The 18,910-nt window shown below is 38.3% G+C and overlaps 1 protein-coding gene and 1 pseudogene across 2 annotated transcripts in view; both read right to left on the bottom strand.

The window, feature by feature from the left end:
• Positions 1-1,242, bottom strand: part of TANK (TRAF family member associated NFKB activator) — a 104,507-nt gene extending 103,265 nt beyond the window's left edge. The window contains exon 1 of one of the 2 annotated variants that reach the window (XM_090280269.1): positions 1,048-1,242. The gene's annotated coding sequence lies outside the window, so the exon portion shown is untranslated. The remainder of the gene's footprint in view (positions 1-1,047) is intronic. The other variant, XM_090280289.1, reaches the window with a different exon arrangement.
• A 14,723-nt stretch (positions 1,243-15,965) lies between these two features.
• LOC150022108 (nascent polypeptide-associated complex subunit alpha-like) overlaps positions 15,966-18,910 on the bottom strand; it is a 142,197-nt pseudogene continuing 139,252 nt past the window's right edge.

The raw sequence follows: 18,910 nt of genomic DNA, 5'->3' as shown, positions 1-18,910 counted from the left end.
GGAACCTCAGTCAGCTTGGAATTGATATATAGCCCATGTGCCCCCTGTACGAAGGCAGGCTCACGTGTGCACCTGTGCACAGGTACAAGTACGAGCTGGAGATAGTGAGGAGATGGCGTGGGTGAGTGAGGAGACGGGAGAACTAGAAATGACTTCTAAGTTTCTATGAATGACTTGCCTGCTCTGTGACCTTAACCAAGCCAATTTACTGCCCCCACCCTCATCATTTTGCAGTTTGGATAAGACATACCAAAATACTGTTTCAATATTGTAAGAAAGCAGGGCAGTGGTAACAGAGAGCCATGGAAAAAGAAGTGATGTGAATTCATGTTTAAACACGGGCTCTGTGATGAGCTGGAAGATCTTGTGATTGTTTTTCTTCTAGCAGAAAATAAACGGCAGCTATTAATATAACAATAGTGATGATGATTCTTGACGTTTAATCGTTTCGAACTATCATTTTCTAGGATTATTATTAAGAAAATACTATACAGTCTTTACTATTTATTTCTGATTGTGAATATCAAAGTAAACTGGTAATAGAATGAGACTAGATTAATATGTTTAAATGTTTCAGGATAGAAAATGGAAAATTTTCTATGAGGTTAATACTTTACTGTAAAGAGATACTATAACATGTATATCTTAGAAAATGAAAAAATAGAAACTTGACTTAATGTTTGAATGAACACACTGGATAATGCCAAAATTGATGTTCAAAATTCTAACTAAAAAGAAATATAAATATATACAGTATTAGTGTACTTTTCAACCTAGTAAGCTATATATAACTTATGCCAAATACATATGTTTTAAGTCTTACATTATGTTATAAAAACCACTCATTAAGGAAGGCTTGTATTCCAAAAAAGTTATTTCAAATAGAGATATATATTCTATCTTAAAGGTTGATAAGAATGTAACAAAAATCAGAGCATTTAAAATTTTTCGATAGTCTTAGCTAGGGAACCCAATTTTCAAAGGTCAGATTCCTAACTATGGTAATAAGTACAAAGGCACTATTGAATCATGTCATAAATTACTCACTTAGCAGATGCAAGAGAAGAACAAATCAGCAACACTTCAGGTTAAGCCATCCGGGCCACCTTTCTAGACTGTGAATCAGTAGGAACTAGTGAAGTTTTGGTTACCTATTCTTCAGATTACAAGTCTCCCTTCAGACTATTGCTCTTTAAAGTGTAGGCAGTTTCAGAGTCTAGAATGCTGCCCAAACCTCCTTGAGCTCTCCCTTGTGTTGAATTGGGAACTTCCACTGAGAAATCCCCTGACTCGAAAACTTCCTTATTTGTAGCTATTGACAGCCAATCATAGCAACATACTGAAATGAAGCAAAGACTACCAGAAATTGTTCTGTAAACCACCGTGACTGTAGCTCTGACTTCCTTTTGAAGCAGACACTCTACTTGAATAGTTATGGCATTTTAACAAAAATCCAGAAATTCTAGACACAAAAATATTTTTGGATTAAGCATATTTTCATGTAAAAAATGTAAGAGTAAGTATATTTGATAAATAACTTAAAAAGAACTTTTAAGAAGTCACTCTTGCCCATAACTAATATATTTATAAACAGAAGGTAAAGACTAGATTTGGCTATAGTTGTCTTTGCCTCATGGTCTACAGGGGTCACTTGAATGAAGTTTGGTAATAATAATGATTATGCTGGATTCCAGAACCTGACCTCAGGTACTTAGAAGAGAGGTGAAGCAAAGAGGTGCTTAAGACAGCTTTTATGTAACTGAACAACAATAAAATAAAAAAGAAAAAGAGAAAAAGAAAAATTAAAAAAAAAAGAAGAAGAAGAAAACAACTTCTCTCCTTGGGAACTAAGGTTAACTATTCAGGTGGAGATGCTTCTTTACCAATGCATGTTTTCTTCTCAGGCTGTTTGGAGGAAAACATCAAGTTTTACATGCAAATGGGAGGCAGCATATGCCACAGACACTTTTCTTTGTTATAAAATTTTAGAGTTGGAAATGTCCTTAGACCCATCTGTTCTATTTCCTTTTTATTCAGATGAGGAAACAAGAGAGAGGGTAAATGTTCAGAGTCACAAAGAAAGTTAGAGGCAAAACTCAGATTATAATCTGAATCTCTTGAACCTGAGCGTGTTTCACTTTTTACTGTACTGTACTCTCAACATATCAAGTTATTAAACAAGAAAAAGACTGTAACCAAAAGAAGATTGAGAGTCTCTTGGTTCAATTCCTACATTTTGCAGATGAGGAGTCCAAGACTTTACCCCAACTTCCCCAATTAGTGAAAGAATTAGAATTTAAACTTCTGATTCTGTCTACTGTCCTTCCCATTTTAAAACACTGCCCTTTCTTAAATTAGATGTTAAATAAGCCTGAACTATTTCTAATCATGATGAAATTATTCTATATAAAGGAAATAATTTTGAAAATATTTAAAATGATGAATACACTTATGCTCAAAATGTTTCATTTACTCATTTGACATATAATGAAGAATTAATTTTCTTCAGCACCTTGTGTTATAACTACCTCACTGATATCAAACATTAAACTTTCTTCTGTGCAATGGAAAAATGAAACCTTACTACTCTGTAAATATCAAATAAACAAAAATTGAGATAATTACTGGTGGAAAGAACATGCTTCTTAAGAATTTACATTTTTGAATGAGCAGGATTTTAAAAACAAGGATCTTTTTTTCTTTTCTTTTTTTTTTTTTTTTAAACAGTGCTGATGCCTTAACTGGGAAATGCCCCTTTGTTCTCTCCATCTGTTCCTCTTTCCTCTTCTATTTGCTTTGGCATGTGAGCTTGGCTGATGCCCAATATTCAACGGAAATGGCCAGTCCTGGGTATTTGGCCTCAATCTGGAGGGGCACTGTTTGCAAGAGGGTCCTGAGGCCAAGACAGAGAAGCTATAGTTAGAGATCTTTTTGAGGAAATTCTGTTTGAGTGCATGGAATTTAAAACCTATGCCACTGAGCAGTTCTGGTTTTGGCAAAATGCGAGACAGATGGAACTTTTTATCTTTGTTGTTTCTTAAGGTTCCTTTTCCTATTCCCTCCCCCTCCTTTTTTCCCTCTCAGAGGCATAAACCATGTGACCAGGGCAGATAGAAATACAGATTCTTGTGGGAGAAGAAGAAGCAAACTGGCACTAAGCCAGGATTGGCAAAGCTTGCGGTACAATGACAATGGTCAGAGAGGCCTCGGGGGTGGTCCAAGCCCAAATTAGAGGAGGGAAGACAAAAGTTGGGTTCCAACTCAAGCCAAGGTGGATGGCCAAGGGGTTGCTAATCAAAGAATGAAGAGATCACTACCATGGAAATCAGGGTTCTCAGAGAAGGTCTGGGTGGAAGGACTCCTTAAGAATTCCTGGAAAGCAAGGTCTTCCCTGGGGAACCAAGAAAGCCAGAACTCTTAATTGCTGACTGGGATTCAGGGGTGGGATTCATCCTTCAGGAAGGAATCCAGGTACCTAGAACTCTGGCCAAGAAGCTAATTAGGCAGCTGGGCTGCATAAGGTAGGTGTTTGATTGAGAAATGGTTCAGATGATTACATGGCACATGTGGAATGAATCCCTGTTCTAGGTATGGTATTTGTGGGAGCAATAGAATTTTCTAGTCTCTACTTCTTAAAGGGCTAATGCTCTAAGATTTTATTGGCTTATGGCCACAGCAGGGTTGGAACCTGGGGGGATGATGAACACTCTTTTTCTAATACCACCCAAATCTCTACAAACTGCTCTTGAGGGAGTAGTTGGTATCACTAATTTGCAACCTAACATGAATCTGCCTAAGTATTGCATTTTATGTCATAGAGACCTGTAGACTTATTTAATGGAATTTCTGGCCACAGGGAGGATGTAGGGAAAGGGAAAAGACCTTATTTCTTACAATTCTTCTACTTAAAATGTAACAAGTTAATGATTGGCCTTATACCAGTAAAGACATGCAGTTAGCAAGCTTGCTTAATTATTTGTTCCACAAACATTTATTATCTATTAAAGTATTAGGTTCTGTGCTGGGTGTAGGAATTATTGAAATGCTTTTGCTTGCCCTTGATGAGCTCATGATATTAAAGAGGAAACAGGCAATGGCATCTTGCCCTGCCCATTGCAAAGACAAGAGCGGAGATATGTATAAGGTGCTGTGTGAGGAGAGAGGCAGTTCTCAGCAGGAGTGACTCATGAAGTGAAACCTAGACATCCAGGAAGTGAACAAGCAGAAAGGATCAAGGGTTAAAAATGTATTTGATACCTTTTTCCATATTCTCAATAAATTCACTTGATTTCCTTTAGACTAAACTTGGGGATTTTTGCTCATTTCCATAACACTGTAAGTAAAATTTTTCTTAAAATCTTAGTTTGCTTTTCAACACTGTAGAGGATTAAACAAATCTATGAGGTATGCAGATATTCTGAGCTGTTAAGAAGTACCTTAGGCCTATTATTTTTGAGAGTAGGAATAGAAGTAGGACTCTGGTGCTCTCAACACTCTGCAAACCTCACTGTGTGATGGCTACATATTCTGGGCTATCAAAAGAAAGAAGACACCTAGTGATGTATGCTGAAAACAAGGTTAATAGAACTAAAATCCAAAAATATCTTGACAAACTCAAGTTATACATTGATGCTAGCATGAAATTTAAGAAGAGTAATAATTAAGTTGTCTAGTTCCTACTCTCACCCTATATCCTACACTGTCCTACACTATGCCACAACTGTCCCCTAACCATCCACCACCTTATAAACAAACAAAAAAAAAAAAAAAAAGGAAAAAACCCCCCACATAAATCCAGAGAGTTGATAATGAGATGCAATTCAGTAGCATTTATACAAAAAAGACAAGAGTTTTGGTTGAGGTAATGTTACGGGGATGTTAAAAAAATTCCAAAATGAACAGAACTTAGAAGTCCCTCTAGAATGAGGGAAACACTGCCTTCAGATTCTCTTTCTGGGTACCACCGTTTAAAAAGACCATAGGCCAACTTGTTATTAAATACTCACCCATATTTTATGTGCATGATTGTAGGAATAGAGGATGTTTAACTTAGAGAAAACGAGGAAAATATCAATTCAAACATCAGTTAAAATCTTCTATATCACTCCAAAGTGGACCTCGGACCAGTACTGTAAGAACTAAAAGGAAAGTAAATTTTGTTTCACTATTGTGAGATCAACATTCCAATAGTAAAAAGAAATAAAAGTCACCTTGGGAGATAATAAGTTCCCTGTTCTCAGGGAAAATCAAGCATAAGACAAATGATCACTTCTTGGGAATGTTGAAAGGGTATTAATAACTCATGTGAGATAATAATGACTGATATAGTATTTACTCTGGTTCTAGAACAATTCTAAGTTGATACAAAACTGAGGCATAAAAAAGTTAACTAACTTAACCTAGTACATGTAGTTAGTAAGTAGGAACTTGGGCATCTGTCTCAAAAGTCCATACTTTTAACAGCTTTATAGTAGTGCAGCTGGGATGTTCATTAGAGCGTGCTTTCTCAAATAGAGATTCTCTTACTCATTGATAGCATAGAATATTCTTTTATTGTACTTTTAAGATTTTATTTATTTATTTATTTATAGAGAAAGAGAAGGAAGGGAGAGAGGGAGAGAAACATCGATTGGTTGCCTCCACTATGTGCCCTGACCAGGGACAGAACCTGCAACTTGGGCATCTGCCCCGACTGGAAATCAAACCAGTTGGCATTTTGCTTTGTGGGATGTTGCCCAACCAATTGAGCCATACTGGTCAGAGCTATTTTATTTTTTTTTTAATTAATTTTTAAAATCCTCACCTGGGGACATGTTGATTTGAGAGAAAGAGAAGGAGAGGGAGAGGGAGAGAACATCAATGTGAGAGAGAAATATGGATCAGTTGCCTCCCATATTCACCCTGACTGGGGACGAAACCTGCAACCTAGTTTTGTGTCCTGACCAGAAATTGAACCTGAAACCTTTTGGTGTACAGGATGACACTCCAATCAAATGAGCCACCCGTTACTTGGCCAGGGCTAGCATAGAATTTAAGAAGAGGTAAAAATAAATTCAGATGTTTACCCTACTACACTTTATTCCTTTTATGCCCAATTTTGAAAGCTTTCCACTTGACAAGAAGTTAATGAACTGAGAGTATGCCATCTCCAATTCCTGTTGAGTAACTAACTGTTTGGTTTTTGGGATGGGCATGTAAGAATGATATAATTGAAAACAGCAAGAGGATGGGAAAGCAAAGAAGGATGGTGCAGAAGTGGGGCCTTTGCAGAGAAGTGGAGGAGGGAACTAAACTTGCTGCTGTTTCTCAAATGCCAGCTCAGAAAAACAAGGCAGCCTTGGGGCAGATTCAGTGCCATTAGTTAAGAATGATGACAGTGCACAATTTGCATCTGCAGATTACTTATCCTTTAATTCTTTCCTTTTCAATCTGTTATGTATAGCTTACTAAGTCTCATAAAGAAATCCATGATACTTTCTTCAGGGTACAAGATGAACTATCTAATGCTCCATAAAGGTTTTCTATAAGTTGACAGAATTTTATCAGGGAATGAGACACCTTACCATATAAAGGTCTGGTCGAGGTGTTACACATTCTGCTTTCTCTTTTAGTGGCCAAGGTAGCAATCCACTTAGTTTACTGCCAAATAGTCCTTTTATTTTGATCTATGTACCAAGATTTCTCCTGTTAAAGTTAGTGAGAATGACCAACCAAAAGAATGAGTTTCACAGAATTATCTTTCTAGGCTAAGATACCCAGGAAAGTGGTCCAGATATTAGAATAAAGAAAATATAAATTACTTGGCTTACTCACAGAATTTATGAATGGTAGAAAACAAATTTGCATTACCTAAAACATATTCCTTTTGGATTTACAAATTTATGAAATTGCAACTTCTGTGAGATGTTTAAGGTCTTAATAATTTTCTATGCAAGCCCACACAGTACAGTAGTTTCTAACATTAATAGGATTAATAGTTCATACTTTTAATGCTCTATAAATGAGGAGATAAAAAAACATGGAAGCCCATCCATAGCAGTAACAGCAAAAGAGAAATTAGAGAGAAGGAAAAAGAGGAAGAGACGAAAGGATAGTCCATAAACTGAGCTTTTCTATGACTTTAATAAAATAAATCAGACTTTCAAAGAGATCTGACCTTTGAAAACTGTTTAGCTTGACTCCACAGGCAGGTCGGGTGTATTGACTAGCTGAAGCTTGCAGAGAGATTGCAAGTTCCTTCTGTTGCATATTCTTTGTGTCACTAGTTAAGTTTCCTTTTAATTTGATCATATTTGGAAGCATGCCAGAGCCATGACAAAAGATTCAATAACATAGGTTCCAAGTAAAATCATGAGCTTTTGTTGGAGGGAGAAAAATTGAGGTAGTGCTAGGAGTGTAGGAATAATTGTGTATGCGTGCTATTCTTTTGATAGTCTAGTCGAATGCTTTCACTTCAAAGAGGAAGAAACTGAGATTCGAAGAGGAAGATTTTCTCAATATCAAATACCTGATAATGGTGTTGACAGATTTCCACTGGCATTAGATATCTTGGCTCCAAAGTACTTGATCATCTCTGACTATAATTTGAAGATGCTGTTAAAGTCTAGAAGATGAGTAGGTTGTAATTGTAGGAATTTTTCTGATTATTATATTGGTGAAAAGCCCGTCTCTTCTCTTTTCATTGTGTTTCAGATTTTAAATGATGTTTGAATAACTTAAAAAAACCCTTCTAGGAATACCTCTTTTGCATGTCATTCATTTATTCACCAACTGGTCTATCCTGATCACCTCTGGGGAGAGAGCATAGAACCAAGGTCCACAGCACTTTTCCTAGCACATCAGAGGAATAAAAAGTTACCTCTTTGTTGAGAGGCAGTCTAGCAGAGGGTTAGGCACATAAGTGCTGCAGCCATATTGTCTAGGTTCCAAATCCTGACTCCATTCTTTTTTTTAAGATTGTTTTTCTATTACGGTTGTCCTATCCCCCTCCCCATTGCTCCCCCTTACTATGCCCCCCCCCACATTCAATCCCCACCCTGTTGTCCATGTCCATGGGTCATTCATACTAGTTCCTTGACTAGACACTTCCCCTTCTTTCCCTCTTTTTTGCTCCTTCCCCCTTCCCCCCCTAGTCACAGTTAGTCTGCTCCTTGCTTACTTGCCTCTGGTTCTTTTTTGTTCATTTGTTTGTGTTGTTCCTTAGTCTCCTGTATTAGGTGATATCATATGGTATTTGTCTTTCGCTGCCTGGCTTATTTCACTAAGCATAATTCTCTCCAGTTCCATCCATGTTGTTGCTAAAGGTAGGAGTTTCTTCTTTCTTTCTGTTGCATACTGACTCCATTATTTAACAGCTTCTTGCCTAAATCTTATAGCAGTTTGAGGATAGAAGGAATTAGTATATGTAAAACATTTAAAATACTGAGCACATGGTGAGGCTATATACATTTTTTATTATTGTTCTTTATTCCTTGGTGTATCTATATTCACTGTCTCTGTAAAACCATAATGTAAATATATACAAGTATTACAGGAAAAGTAGAAAGAGAAATTAAAGTATTTGAATAAGATCTTTTTGTTCATCTATGCAATATTTATATTGCCTTTTTGTCTTCCACCATATAGAGTATGTGCAGTGTGGAAAGCTAACTCCACCCCTAATTCATGGGTAAGTTAAGATTGGCTTAAACCAGTCAGCACAATACATTTCCCTGGCCTCTGCTGTTGGTTTGGGGGAGAGCATGTGATGCAAGCCAGTCTAATCTGGGTGAATCCCAGGGCTCTGGTTTGGATTACAGAGCTCACTTTTCCATTGAGAGTGAACAGTGAAGCACAGAGCCTCATTATTGCTGGCAGCCAGCTTAAATCTACAAAGGGCTTGAACCTTAGGATAAGCCCCCACCATGGGATACCCAAAAAGAGAGATGGGTCTCTAGTGTTATTGTTGAACTAACTTAAAACCTTCCTTTACCTCTTGACTTTCCTATGTTATCACCCAAATCCATTTTTATTGTTAAAGCTAATTTGAGATGGATTTTCTGTTACTAGCAACAGAAATCTTTTTGATATAATACTCAACATAGTAAGTCAGGATTCATAAATAACAGCAATAACCACACACACACACACACACAAAAAAGCCTTTCAGAGAAGTTATTACATGGCAAGCACTGTTTTAGGTACTGACCTTTACAATTTCCATGGGCAGATATTGAAATTCTCACTTTCCACTGCTCAAACGTTATGACTTGGAATACCATGCTCAAAAGTATCATGACTGCAGACCTTATACTTTTCCAGCTTGGATTGTTTGTGACCTATTTAGTGCTAATATTTCTGCAGGAAACAAATGCAAATGCATAATTAGTCAGGCTCTCTCATCCTTTATCTCCCAGATAATTTTTAAAACTAAATACAGAAGATACTTATTTAGGTACAGCAATATTGATACTTGACAGTTGATTAAGGTGCTGGAGTATTTAGGTTTAAATTTTTTAGTTTGTTTGTTTATTTTGCTTTATTTTATTTTTAGTTGTAGGTTAAATATGAAAATCTATTTTTTCTAAGATTTGAGCACTCACTGCCTTCTCTTTTCTATCTTATTTATTTCAATCAGGATATTAGGCTCATTTGCAATGGATTACTCTGGCAGAAATTCAAACTATCTCTCTGGTTGTTTGCATACTTTGGGTTTTTTAACAAATGCTTTGAAGGTTTATTCCTCAGGAATGAAGATCTTTTCTTCTCTTTCTTGTATCAATCAGGGACCAATCAAAGGACAGATGTCATATAGTATTATAATTTGAATAGGGAAAATTTAATATAAAGAATTATTGACTATAACATGTGATGATTTATAAAAGGGCAAAGATAACTAAAAAAAAAGTATATTAGAGCTCAAGGAGGGTACTTAAGGAAGGAGCAAATGTGGAAAAGACACCTACCTCCTCCCCAAGGTTGGGATTAGGGCCGTGTTGGAGAAGGTGTGGCTATGGACCATTGGATTGCAGAGAATTTTGCTGGGGCGCCTGTGTCAGAACTGATCCAGATACTTCCAAAATGCAGATGGGCCAAGCCTGGGAAACTGATTTTCAGGATACTTATGTGACTTATTGGAAAGCTGTCAATAGGGGTGGTACCGAAACTTGACAAGAGGTTGCCCATCTGTATGGCACCTTGAGGAGGCGAGTGCCACTGGATGAACCTCACACATGAAGCTGGAAGCCATGAGATAGAAACAAGAAGCAAATGGAGAACACTGAAACCAAGAACAGGAGCCCTGCTCCTCTTGTGGTGTCTCTCCAGCTTCCTATACTGACAAAGTTTAACACTGTGCTTACAGCAAAGGAGAAAATTTCAAGCTCCATTTTTTTTTTTTTTTTCACAGAAGACAATCAAAGGTAGCTTTGGAATTGGGAGGTAATAAATACATTTTTATCTGGTCAACTTTTGAATCTAAGGGATAAGTTTTCATTGTACCGTGTTATGTCAATATTCAACAGTAGCTTTTAAGTGTATTATCGATATTACTTGAAGTTATGTAAAGAAGGTATTAAGTATAAAATGTCTTTTCAGGAATGGTCCCCATCAATATCTTGGGCTCCCCAAATCTTTCTTGACTAATGTCTGAAATAGGTTAGGCCTTTATTTGTATTATAAGATTCTGACCCTAATTAAAATGTAATTACCTCATGAAGAAGAGCAATTATACTTGTATGGGCCATTCAAACTTTAAGGTGACTGAAGACTGTAATGATAACTGATAATAAGGGAAATGAGAACTTTAAAGTAAATTAGATAGGAGTGATCACTGATGAGAACCATGGGCTAAGAATGAAGAGGCTAGGAGTACAAAAGTCAGTTTTCTCCATTTCTCAATTTTGTCTAAACTGATTACATGGAAAAGAGGCAGGGGATAAGATTCTTAAGGATTAATGAAACTGACCAGAAATACAATTACTGGAAAGTTTGTATATAATGGGGTGGCTTAGATATTTTAAAGTGAAATAATGAATGACCGAATGATAGCAGAAGACTTTGACTGCAAACTTTGAATAAAGGAAGGGTAACTCTGTGATGTTTAAGATGCCATTCAGCTCTAACATGCCTATAATTTATGATTCTATTCCTTGGCATGATTGAATTTCTCACACAGAACTTGACTATGATGGGAGAGGATGTAGGACAAACTGAGAAGAAAAGAAAGTGGAGTGGGTGAACGTGGGAGAAGAAAGGATGCGTACAAGGATGGCTGCATGCAGGTGGTCTGCACAGCGATGGGCTCTTGCCCAATGTGGAAAGCTAAGTTTAGGGGTTTTTAAAAATTTTTTTGAGAAGAAAAATAAAGTTAACCAACTGGGAACAAATATAATGTATTTAGTATTTAATGGCACATTCACTGCCATTCTCTTCTTGCATTAGATGTCTTTTTTTGTTGTTATTGTTCCAAGATGAACCTTTCTTCTGCGATTAGTCAGAAAACTTTCCTATCTATTTTGAACTTTTCTAGCATTGAGACTCTGAAACACACAGTTTAGTTATAGGATATACACATTGTTGTTATAGAATTACTCTGGTATTTTAAGATCAGAAGCCATGACTGGCACATAATTTGTAGTTTCACAGCATCTAGAAGTGCTATGCCTGTGTTAATGATATATCTAGTATATGATATATCTTAATAGTTAATGATATGTCTAGTACATGAAGAAATATAGGATTGAGTATGAGACATGACCTTCTCTGCCACTATTGAATAGATAGCCACAAGGATGAGTTTATATTACTGAAAGAATAATTTATTATTTGGCATTACATGTAAGAAAACTTCCTATTGTAAAAAGACTGTTATTCAAAGAAACAAGAGGCTAAAGAATTTGAGCATTTGCACTTCTCTTCAACTGAGTCCCACCCAGAAATGTGGGGAAAATATCCAATTGAGTACCTTGGCTCTAATTATAGTGCAAGGTATTAAACAAAGAAACTTTATGACAGTACTCAATATAAGCTAAAGTCATTATTGGTGGGACTCCAGGCTTTCTTCCAAGATTCTCAAGGTAGTTCAAGGCATAAGGTGAGAGAGCTAAAAATAAATATTCATAAAGAAGATAAAGGAACTTATATTTATCAAGTAACTTCATTGTGTCAGGCACCATACTAGTTGTTATATACAAATAAATTATTGAATCATCTCGAACATACTAGGAATCAGATTTAATTCTCATTCTATAGGTGAGAAAATAGAGGAGGATTTGAATTGAGGCCTTTGTAACTCTGAAGGCCATGTGCTTCCCACCACACGACACAGTCTTTCTTGAGAAGAAAAATTTTAATAATCAGAATGAGTAAAAATTTCACTTAGTTCTGGCCTATGACCTGGGTCTCCTCTAAAAACAGAGAAAATTTTCACAGGGCTTGAGTTTATAGCTTTGAATGAAATTAATGAAAGTAGAGTGGGGGCTAGTTAGCAAAGCTGCCTAGACAAGAAACACAGTTTAAGTCCAGTTGGTGACCCAGTAGGGAGAGGTTATGCTGATGAAGGATGTCCTCCAATTGGGAGCTCCTTGCAAAAAGGCAGGTGCATGTTCTGGAAGTAGGAAGTGCCACAGCTGGGAGAGCTTTGAAGCCTTGTAAATTTTTGAAGATAAAAGTACCTTAGATATTTATTACTTAGGGTTTCCTGTTACATTTTTATTTTTGATTCCTGTCAACTAAAGGAGACATTTTTGTATATACGCACCTTTCTGAGATTTTGGAGGAAATGTTTGCTTAATAGCTGAAAGCTCTAATTGAACAGAAAAAATTACTTTGTACTACTGTGTGGGATACAGAGCAGAATAAACATTATAATCTAATCTAATGGAGTGGAGAGAGATTAGAGGCAGAGAGATCTGTTAGGAGTAATTATTTGACAATAAAGTTAGCAGAATATGGGGACTGATAACAATGAGGGAACCAAGGAAAGGAAGTTGTGGCAGATGCTACTGGGTTTCTAATTGTGTGCCTGGAAAGCTGGTCATGCCAGTGACTGTGAGAGAAACTGGGGTGCCTGGCAGCACTCTAGCTGCTGTACACAAAGATGTTATTTCATTGACCCTTTTCAACCACATTGGAACCTAGAAGAAAGGATGTAGAGAACAGGACCATGTTGATGGAGAAGAGATCTTCAGTTTTATAGAAGCTGATATTCAAGAGCTGGTAGAGCATTACGTGGAGATATTTAGCAAGTAGTTGGACATGAGGTCTATCAAGTTTTTAATTCAGCCATAAAGTGTTAGGATAGTTAATCCTGTCCAGGGTCTGAGGAAGAGAATTCAACTGAAGCTCTGCATCATAATCACCAGTCCCTTTTGAAACTTTTAACTAAATGGTATCAAACTGAACTTGCAAAATAGTCTCTTCTTTTCTAGCCATAGAAACATGATTAAGGCTTAAAGGTAGTATTCTTATTTAAACACATGCTTATGTTAATGAGAAAAGTTTATTATATGTAGGGGAAATGGTTTACTTTTCTGACATGTGATAAGATACAGTATGAAGCTATAGTATTTCAGACATTATGTGTTAGATTTGAAGATAGAGAAGTTCATTTCTTCTGGAAGATGGTAAAATTTCTACAAAGATACTAAACTGAATTCTAACTTTACTTTTTAGGTTTATTTTAAATTTTATAGAGGTATGGTTCAGAAGTCTTCTGCAGATATAAGATATATTGTATTTAAGCTGATAAGTAGAAAAAAATTTCCCTCCCTTAACTGTTTTACTAGGTGCGTTAGTTTGCTAGGGCTGCCATAACAAACACCACAAGCTAGGTGGCTTAAACAAGAGACGTTTATTTTCTTATAGTTCTGCAGAGAACCGGGAAGACTAAGATCAAGTTCTGGCAGAGATGGTTTCCTCTGAGGACGATGAGGGAGGAATCTGTTTTAGACCTTCCTCATCTGCTTGCAGATGGCTGCCCTCTTGCTGCCTCTTCACAACGTGGGTTCTCTGTGCAGACATGTCCCCCCCACCTGATGTCTCTTTGTATGTCCACATTTTTTCTTTCTATAAGAATACCAGTCATGTTGGATTAGGGCTTACCTTAATAACATCATCTTAACTTAATCACCTCTTTAAAGGTCCTATCTGCAAATACAGTCATATTCTTAAGAACTAGGAGTTAGAGCTTTAACATATGATTTTGGTGGGACAAAATTTATCCCATAGCATGATATAAACTGAACTTGGCATGGTGCAAACAGAAAGCAACTTAATTCTTTTCATCATCGCTTTAAAAAGTCTTGTTCCATCTAAGTAAGTACAAATTTTTCTCCCCAGCTTGGGCCTGACTTGGTCTCAGAGCCAGCAGTGAGGAAAAGGGCAGAGAGGGGGTATGGTCATCCTCTTCACTCTTTTCCTGACTTTCTCTTACACTCTCCAATCCTCACCTCACTATGTTACCATCTACGTCTTTGCTACCTAAGTGTGGTTGGCAGATCAGCAGCAACAGCACCATTAGATTATTAGAAATGCAGAATGGTAGGGTCCTGCCTCTGCATTTCTCAACCTGAACCTGACAAATCAGCATTTTAACAAGATCCCCAGTGATTCTTGCTCTGTCCAGGAAACCAGGACCTTCAGGACTAGCAGACAGAAACTCTGTGTCTTTCAGACATGCGTACAGGGTTGTGAGAATGGAGGAGAGGTATGGAACAGAAGATGTATTGCTGGAGTCTTAATCTGACTTGGAAGGCCTCTGTGTAGGGTATATGCCCAATTGTTTGTGAGACACTTGACTTGTCCCAGGCATGAACAATGCACTCTCTGATTTCTTACTACCTGCCCCCAGTCCTTGCTTCAACAGTATATCCTGCAGAGTCTTTGTTTTGGACCTTGACTTAGACCTGGTTCCCTCCCATGGTGTTCACCAGAAAACTGAGACATTGCTCTGCTTAACTGCAGAAGGGTGGGCTACTTCTGCAACGACCCTCTGTCCTTGCTCTGTCTTCAAAGTCAGGTCCAGGCCAGTCCCCTTAACTTTAAACTTTTGCATGTAAGAGTCTGTAAACCCAACCCACTCCAGTGGACACTGCCAGGCTAACTCTCTCCCTCACCTGGCTGAATGCATTGTGTGCTTGTGGTTATTCTTCCAAATTTTACAATGGGATGGCTAGAGCAAATGCCTTCTGCTCTGATTACTCTCTCTGAACAACTCCACTCCTATAATCATTTTAGGGTTCATCAGCTTGCCTCCTTTTCTTTTTTGAGTTGAGTTTCTGGATCACCTTTTTTTGGTTGATCCCTGAACAAATGTATGGATAATGTGAGCTTTTAACACTGTTCTTCGCTCTGGGGCTTCAGATAAAAATCAGAGGCAACAAGAACAAGTCTGCTTATACACAATAGTAATTTCACTATTGAGATATTAAGCACAATTAGATTCAGAATATATCTATAAACAGAACTAGGTGATTTAATTTATGGACTTGTTTTCTCAAGGTATTGCTTTAGTCCATATGGTTGGACCAGTTTGACGTGTAGAATTTGTCTCAGAGACTTTCATCATTCTTCCAGGGTGGTTCCTACAAACAGGAAAATGGTTAGGCAGAGCAAATGGAAGTTATTTTGTAGTTTGGAGACGACAGAGGAAAAGATTTCCAAGAGGTAGATTTAAGGTCTCTTCAGTCCTCTTTCCCAGAAAGCGTGAGTCAAGGCACTTCACTTAGCATTAATTTATCTCTGGTCTTTTGTGCTCCTGCTCCTCAAATAATGACCTACTTCTGATCTGCTGTATTCCTAATTTGGGCATGATCACCAGACTCCAACAGACTGTATTTCTGTGCTATTTCTGCTTTACTCTTGATTTATTTCTTTTTTTTTTTTTAATCCCACAAGGAGCTGTAATTTTATTAATGATAAAAACAGCACAAATTTCAGACCAAGCTGCAGTCACTCCTTTGAAACACCAGAAAAAGTCCTTGTTTTTAGATGGTTACATTGACAATGTCATCATTATTGTTCCTTAGGGCCTGGACTGCCTTTGCTTTTAACACATTTGCATGTGACATGACCAATTCTATGTCCTGAACTTCCACACCTGTTTCATCAGCCTCTTCCTCTTCACTCTCCTCTTGTACAGTTGGAGTCTGTGTTTTCTTGAATATTTGCAACAGCTTCACCTTGAACTTTGAACTTCTCAGCAGCTGCTTGCTGTGCTTGCTGAGATAAATACTCCATCTTGGCTTGCCCCAAAACTACATAAGTATCTGAAACTGGGCTCTTATAGACATCTGGTTTTGTGATGATGAAGATTTTCTTACATTTCCAGATAGTGACTCTAGCAACCCCTGCAAACCTGTTGAAGACCCAGTTCGGCCATAGCCTCTCACGCCCTCTTTTCACTTTGGCTCTATTTTGTTTACTGACTAGTTCTTCATCCCTTTCAGCTGCTGCCACCAGCCGGGCTTTTTGTGTGGCTGCCTGTGTGGAATCTTGTTCCTTGAGCTCTGGTCTGATTCATCACTATCCAATTCTGTTCCAGATCATGTCTCAGCCTGGGGCTCTGGCAACTCCTGCTTTGTAGCAGGGATAGTTCCTATGGTTTCCCTGGGCTCTTTGTGGAGAAATGCAGGTTCGAGATAGGGGCAGAAAAAGAGTGAGTGAGAGTGTGGCCCAGGCCTGTTGTAAAAGGAAGCCTGGTGCCTTTACTCTTGATTTCAACGATCATATTTCCAAGCCTGAATTTACTTCTCTCTTGCTTGAGATCAATTTGCTTTCCTGTGGTTCATCTCATTGTCATGACTCAGGAGAAAGGATTCTGCCATTGCTTCCACAGCTTGACAACTAAGAAAGATTTCAAAAGTTAATATATCTCTAACTCCCAAAGTCTTTTCCCTGATTTCACCTTTACTGTTATTGAAATCACTTTTAAAACATGGGAGAAACATAGCATTGCCTTTTTTCAAAGCTATCACTCGTCGGCAGCCGTCCGTCTCGAGAGACGATGGTGTAGCTTCTTAAGAGTCTATCTGCACCGCTGAGAATGGCTGTGCAGTCCGACTCGGGAGTGACACGGTATCTGTCTCCTCCCGTGTTGAATCGACATCTTGCGATGACGCTGGAGTGTCCTCTCCAGTGAAGCTGAAGCTACAGAGCCTGGGCAGGGCGATATGGAGGGTCTGCTGTTGCCCATGCAGCAGACCCCCCCTCTCTTCGCAGCTGAAGGGTCCAAGGGAAAGACGGAGTCAATACAGCTTGGCTTCAGGTGCGCCGCAGGAGTTGCCGGTGTTGACTACAACGTCAAACCGCCTTAGGGACTCCGGCTCCGGATTTTCTGTCGGGGTTTACTCCCTTAGCCTTTCCCCTGAAGAGGTATGCTGCAAGGCAGCGGAGGTTTTTTGGAATCAGAGTTTTCCTTCTCTGATGTGCCCTGACTGGAAGATCGAACCAGCGACACTTAGCTCGCAGGCCGACGCTCAATCCACTGAGCCAAACCAGCCAGGGTGAAAGCTATCACTACTTCTTGAAAATGGGGGCAGAACTGGATCCTGACCGAGACTCTGAAATCTGTTCTTTTTCTAGGTAATTACACTGTGTGGGCTGCTCATAAGTGGGTTCATAAATGCAGCCCACGCAGTGGTAAGCAGTATGTGGCAACTTGATGAAAACCAGAGATTCCAGTTATTTCTGGAATAACTGCAAAAAGGAAAAGTTCTTGCCCGTAGCCTGGCATTTCCTCAATAGAGAGGAGAGAGAATTAACACTGGTTGGCCTTGACAGGTCAATGTGGACCAGCAGGCAGGAGAAGGAAACTGGCCTTCCAGGAGCAGCTGGGTGTCTATTGCACAGAGCACAAAAACCAGGCTATATGCAGGAATGATCTAGCAGGTACTGGTTTGCAACCTTGTTTAAAAAGAGCCAATTCATTTCTGAGCAAAGCCCTTCGCCCTTGTTGTTGATAAGGAAACATTACTGTCTGCCAAAAGTCCCAGTTATTTAAGCCTGAGGTACCCAAAGGAGAGTATATGGACTGTTGTCGATGATAAAGTTTTAATCAGACCATGTGAAGTGAGAAGGCTAATGCAGTGGTATTTCCTCTAAAGCTAAAGGTATTCTCTCTAAAGAACCGTTTTTTATTCAGAGATTAATTTCCTCCTACTTTGTTTTTGTTGTAATATGTGGTCTTAAAAAATAAAACCTCAGTGTTAGTGGATGGTGGTTAGTTGAGTTTATATATGTGCTAAACAAATTAAAGATGAACAACCTTACTTTGGTCCCCCAAGTGTTTTCTGAAAATATTACTAGTTCATAAAATCCAAACATCTTTGAAATTCTGATTTAACTTGCTCAATTATGCAGTGATATCCCAAATGACAAAGACACAGATAACCTAATCAAGGAGGGACCCTGTTCTTTGGATAGTGGCAAACAGATTGTGGAGCAAGGGTGGCAGCAAATTCCAGACCCTGTTCTCCAAGTCAGCTGCAGGAGCTGAGCCTATCATGTCACCTAGGGATTCTCTACCGATGCTACATCTGAGTGCCATTTGAAATTGTTGTTGCTGTTTTGTTATTATTAATAGTACACTAGGAAGATGAAAATCAAGGATTTCATGAGAAGTACTGGTAACACACACATTATAACTACATAGTTACAGATAAGATGAATATTTAATGTTATCTTCAGTGTATGAACACTTAAACATTCTAGCTTATTATCACTGGCAGGTTGGTGTCACAAAGAAAGGGATGCTATTAAATTGTGTGCCAGGCTGAACCAAAATTAATTCCCTTAGGGAAGTGTTCCTACTTGGAGTTGATTGTTTTCTCCTCTGAGCTCTCATTATGTCCATATCGAGGATGCCAATATTGGATATTGGGTAGGTCTCTGTGTTGGGAAGGATTCTAAGGCTAACTATGAGCTCAAAGAG

Source organism: Furipterus horrens, unplaced genomic scaffold (assembly GCF_987537825.1).
Source record: "Furipterus horrens unplaced genomic scaffold, mFurHor1.1.pri manual_scaffold_1, whole genome shotgun sequence".
NCBI lineage: Eukaryota > Metazoa > Chordata > Mammalia > Chiroptera > Furipteridae > Furipterus > Furipterus horrens.
The sequence above is the reverse complement of the archived record's forward strand: the minus strand, read 5'-3'. Positions and strand labels throughout refer to the sequence as shown.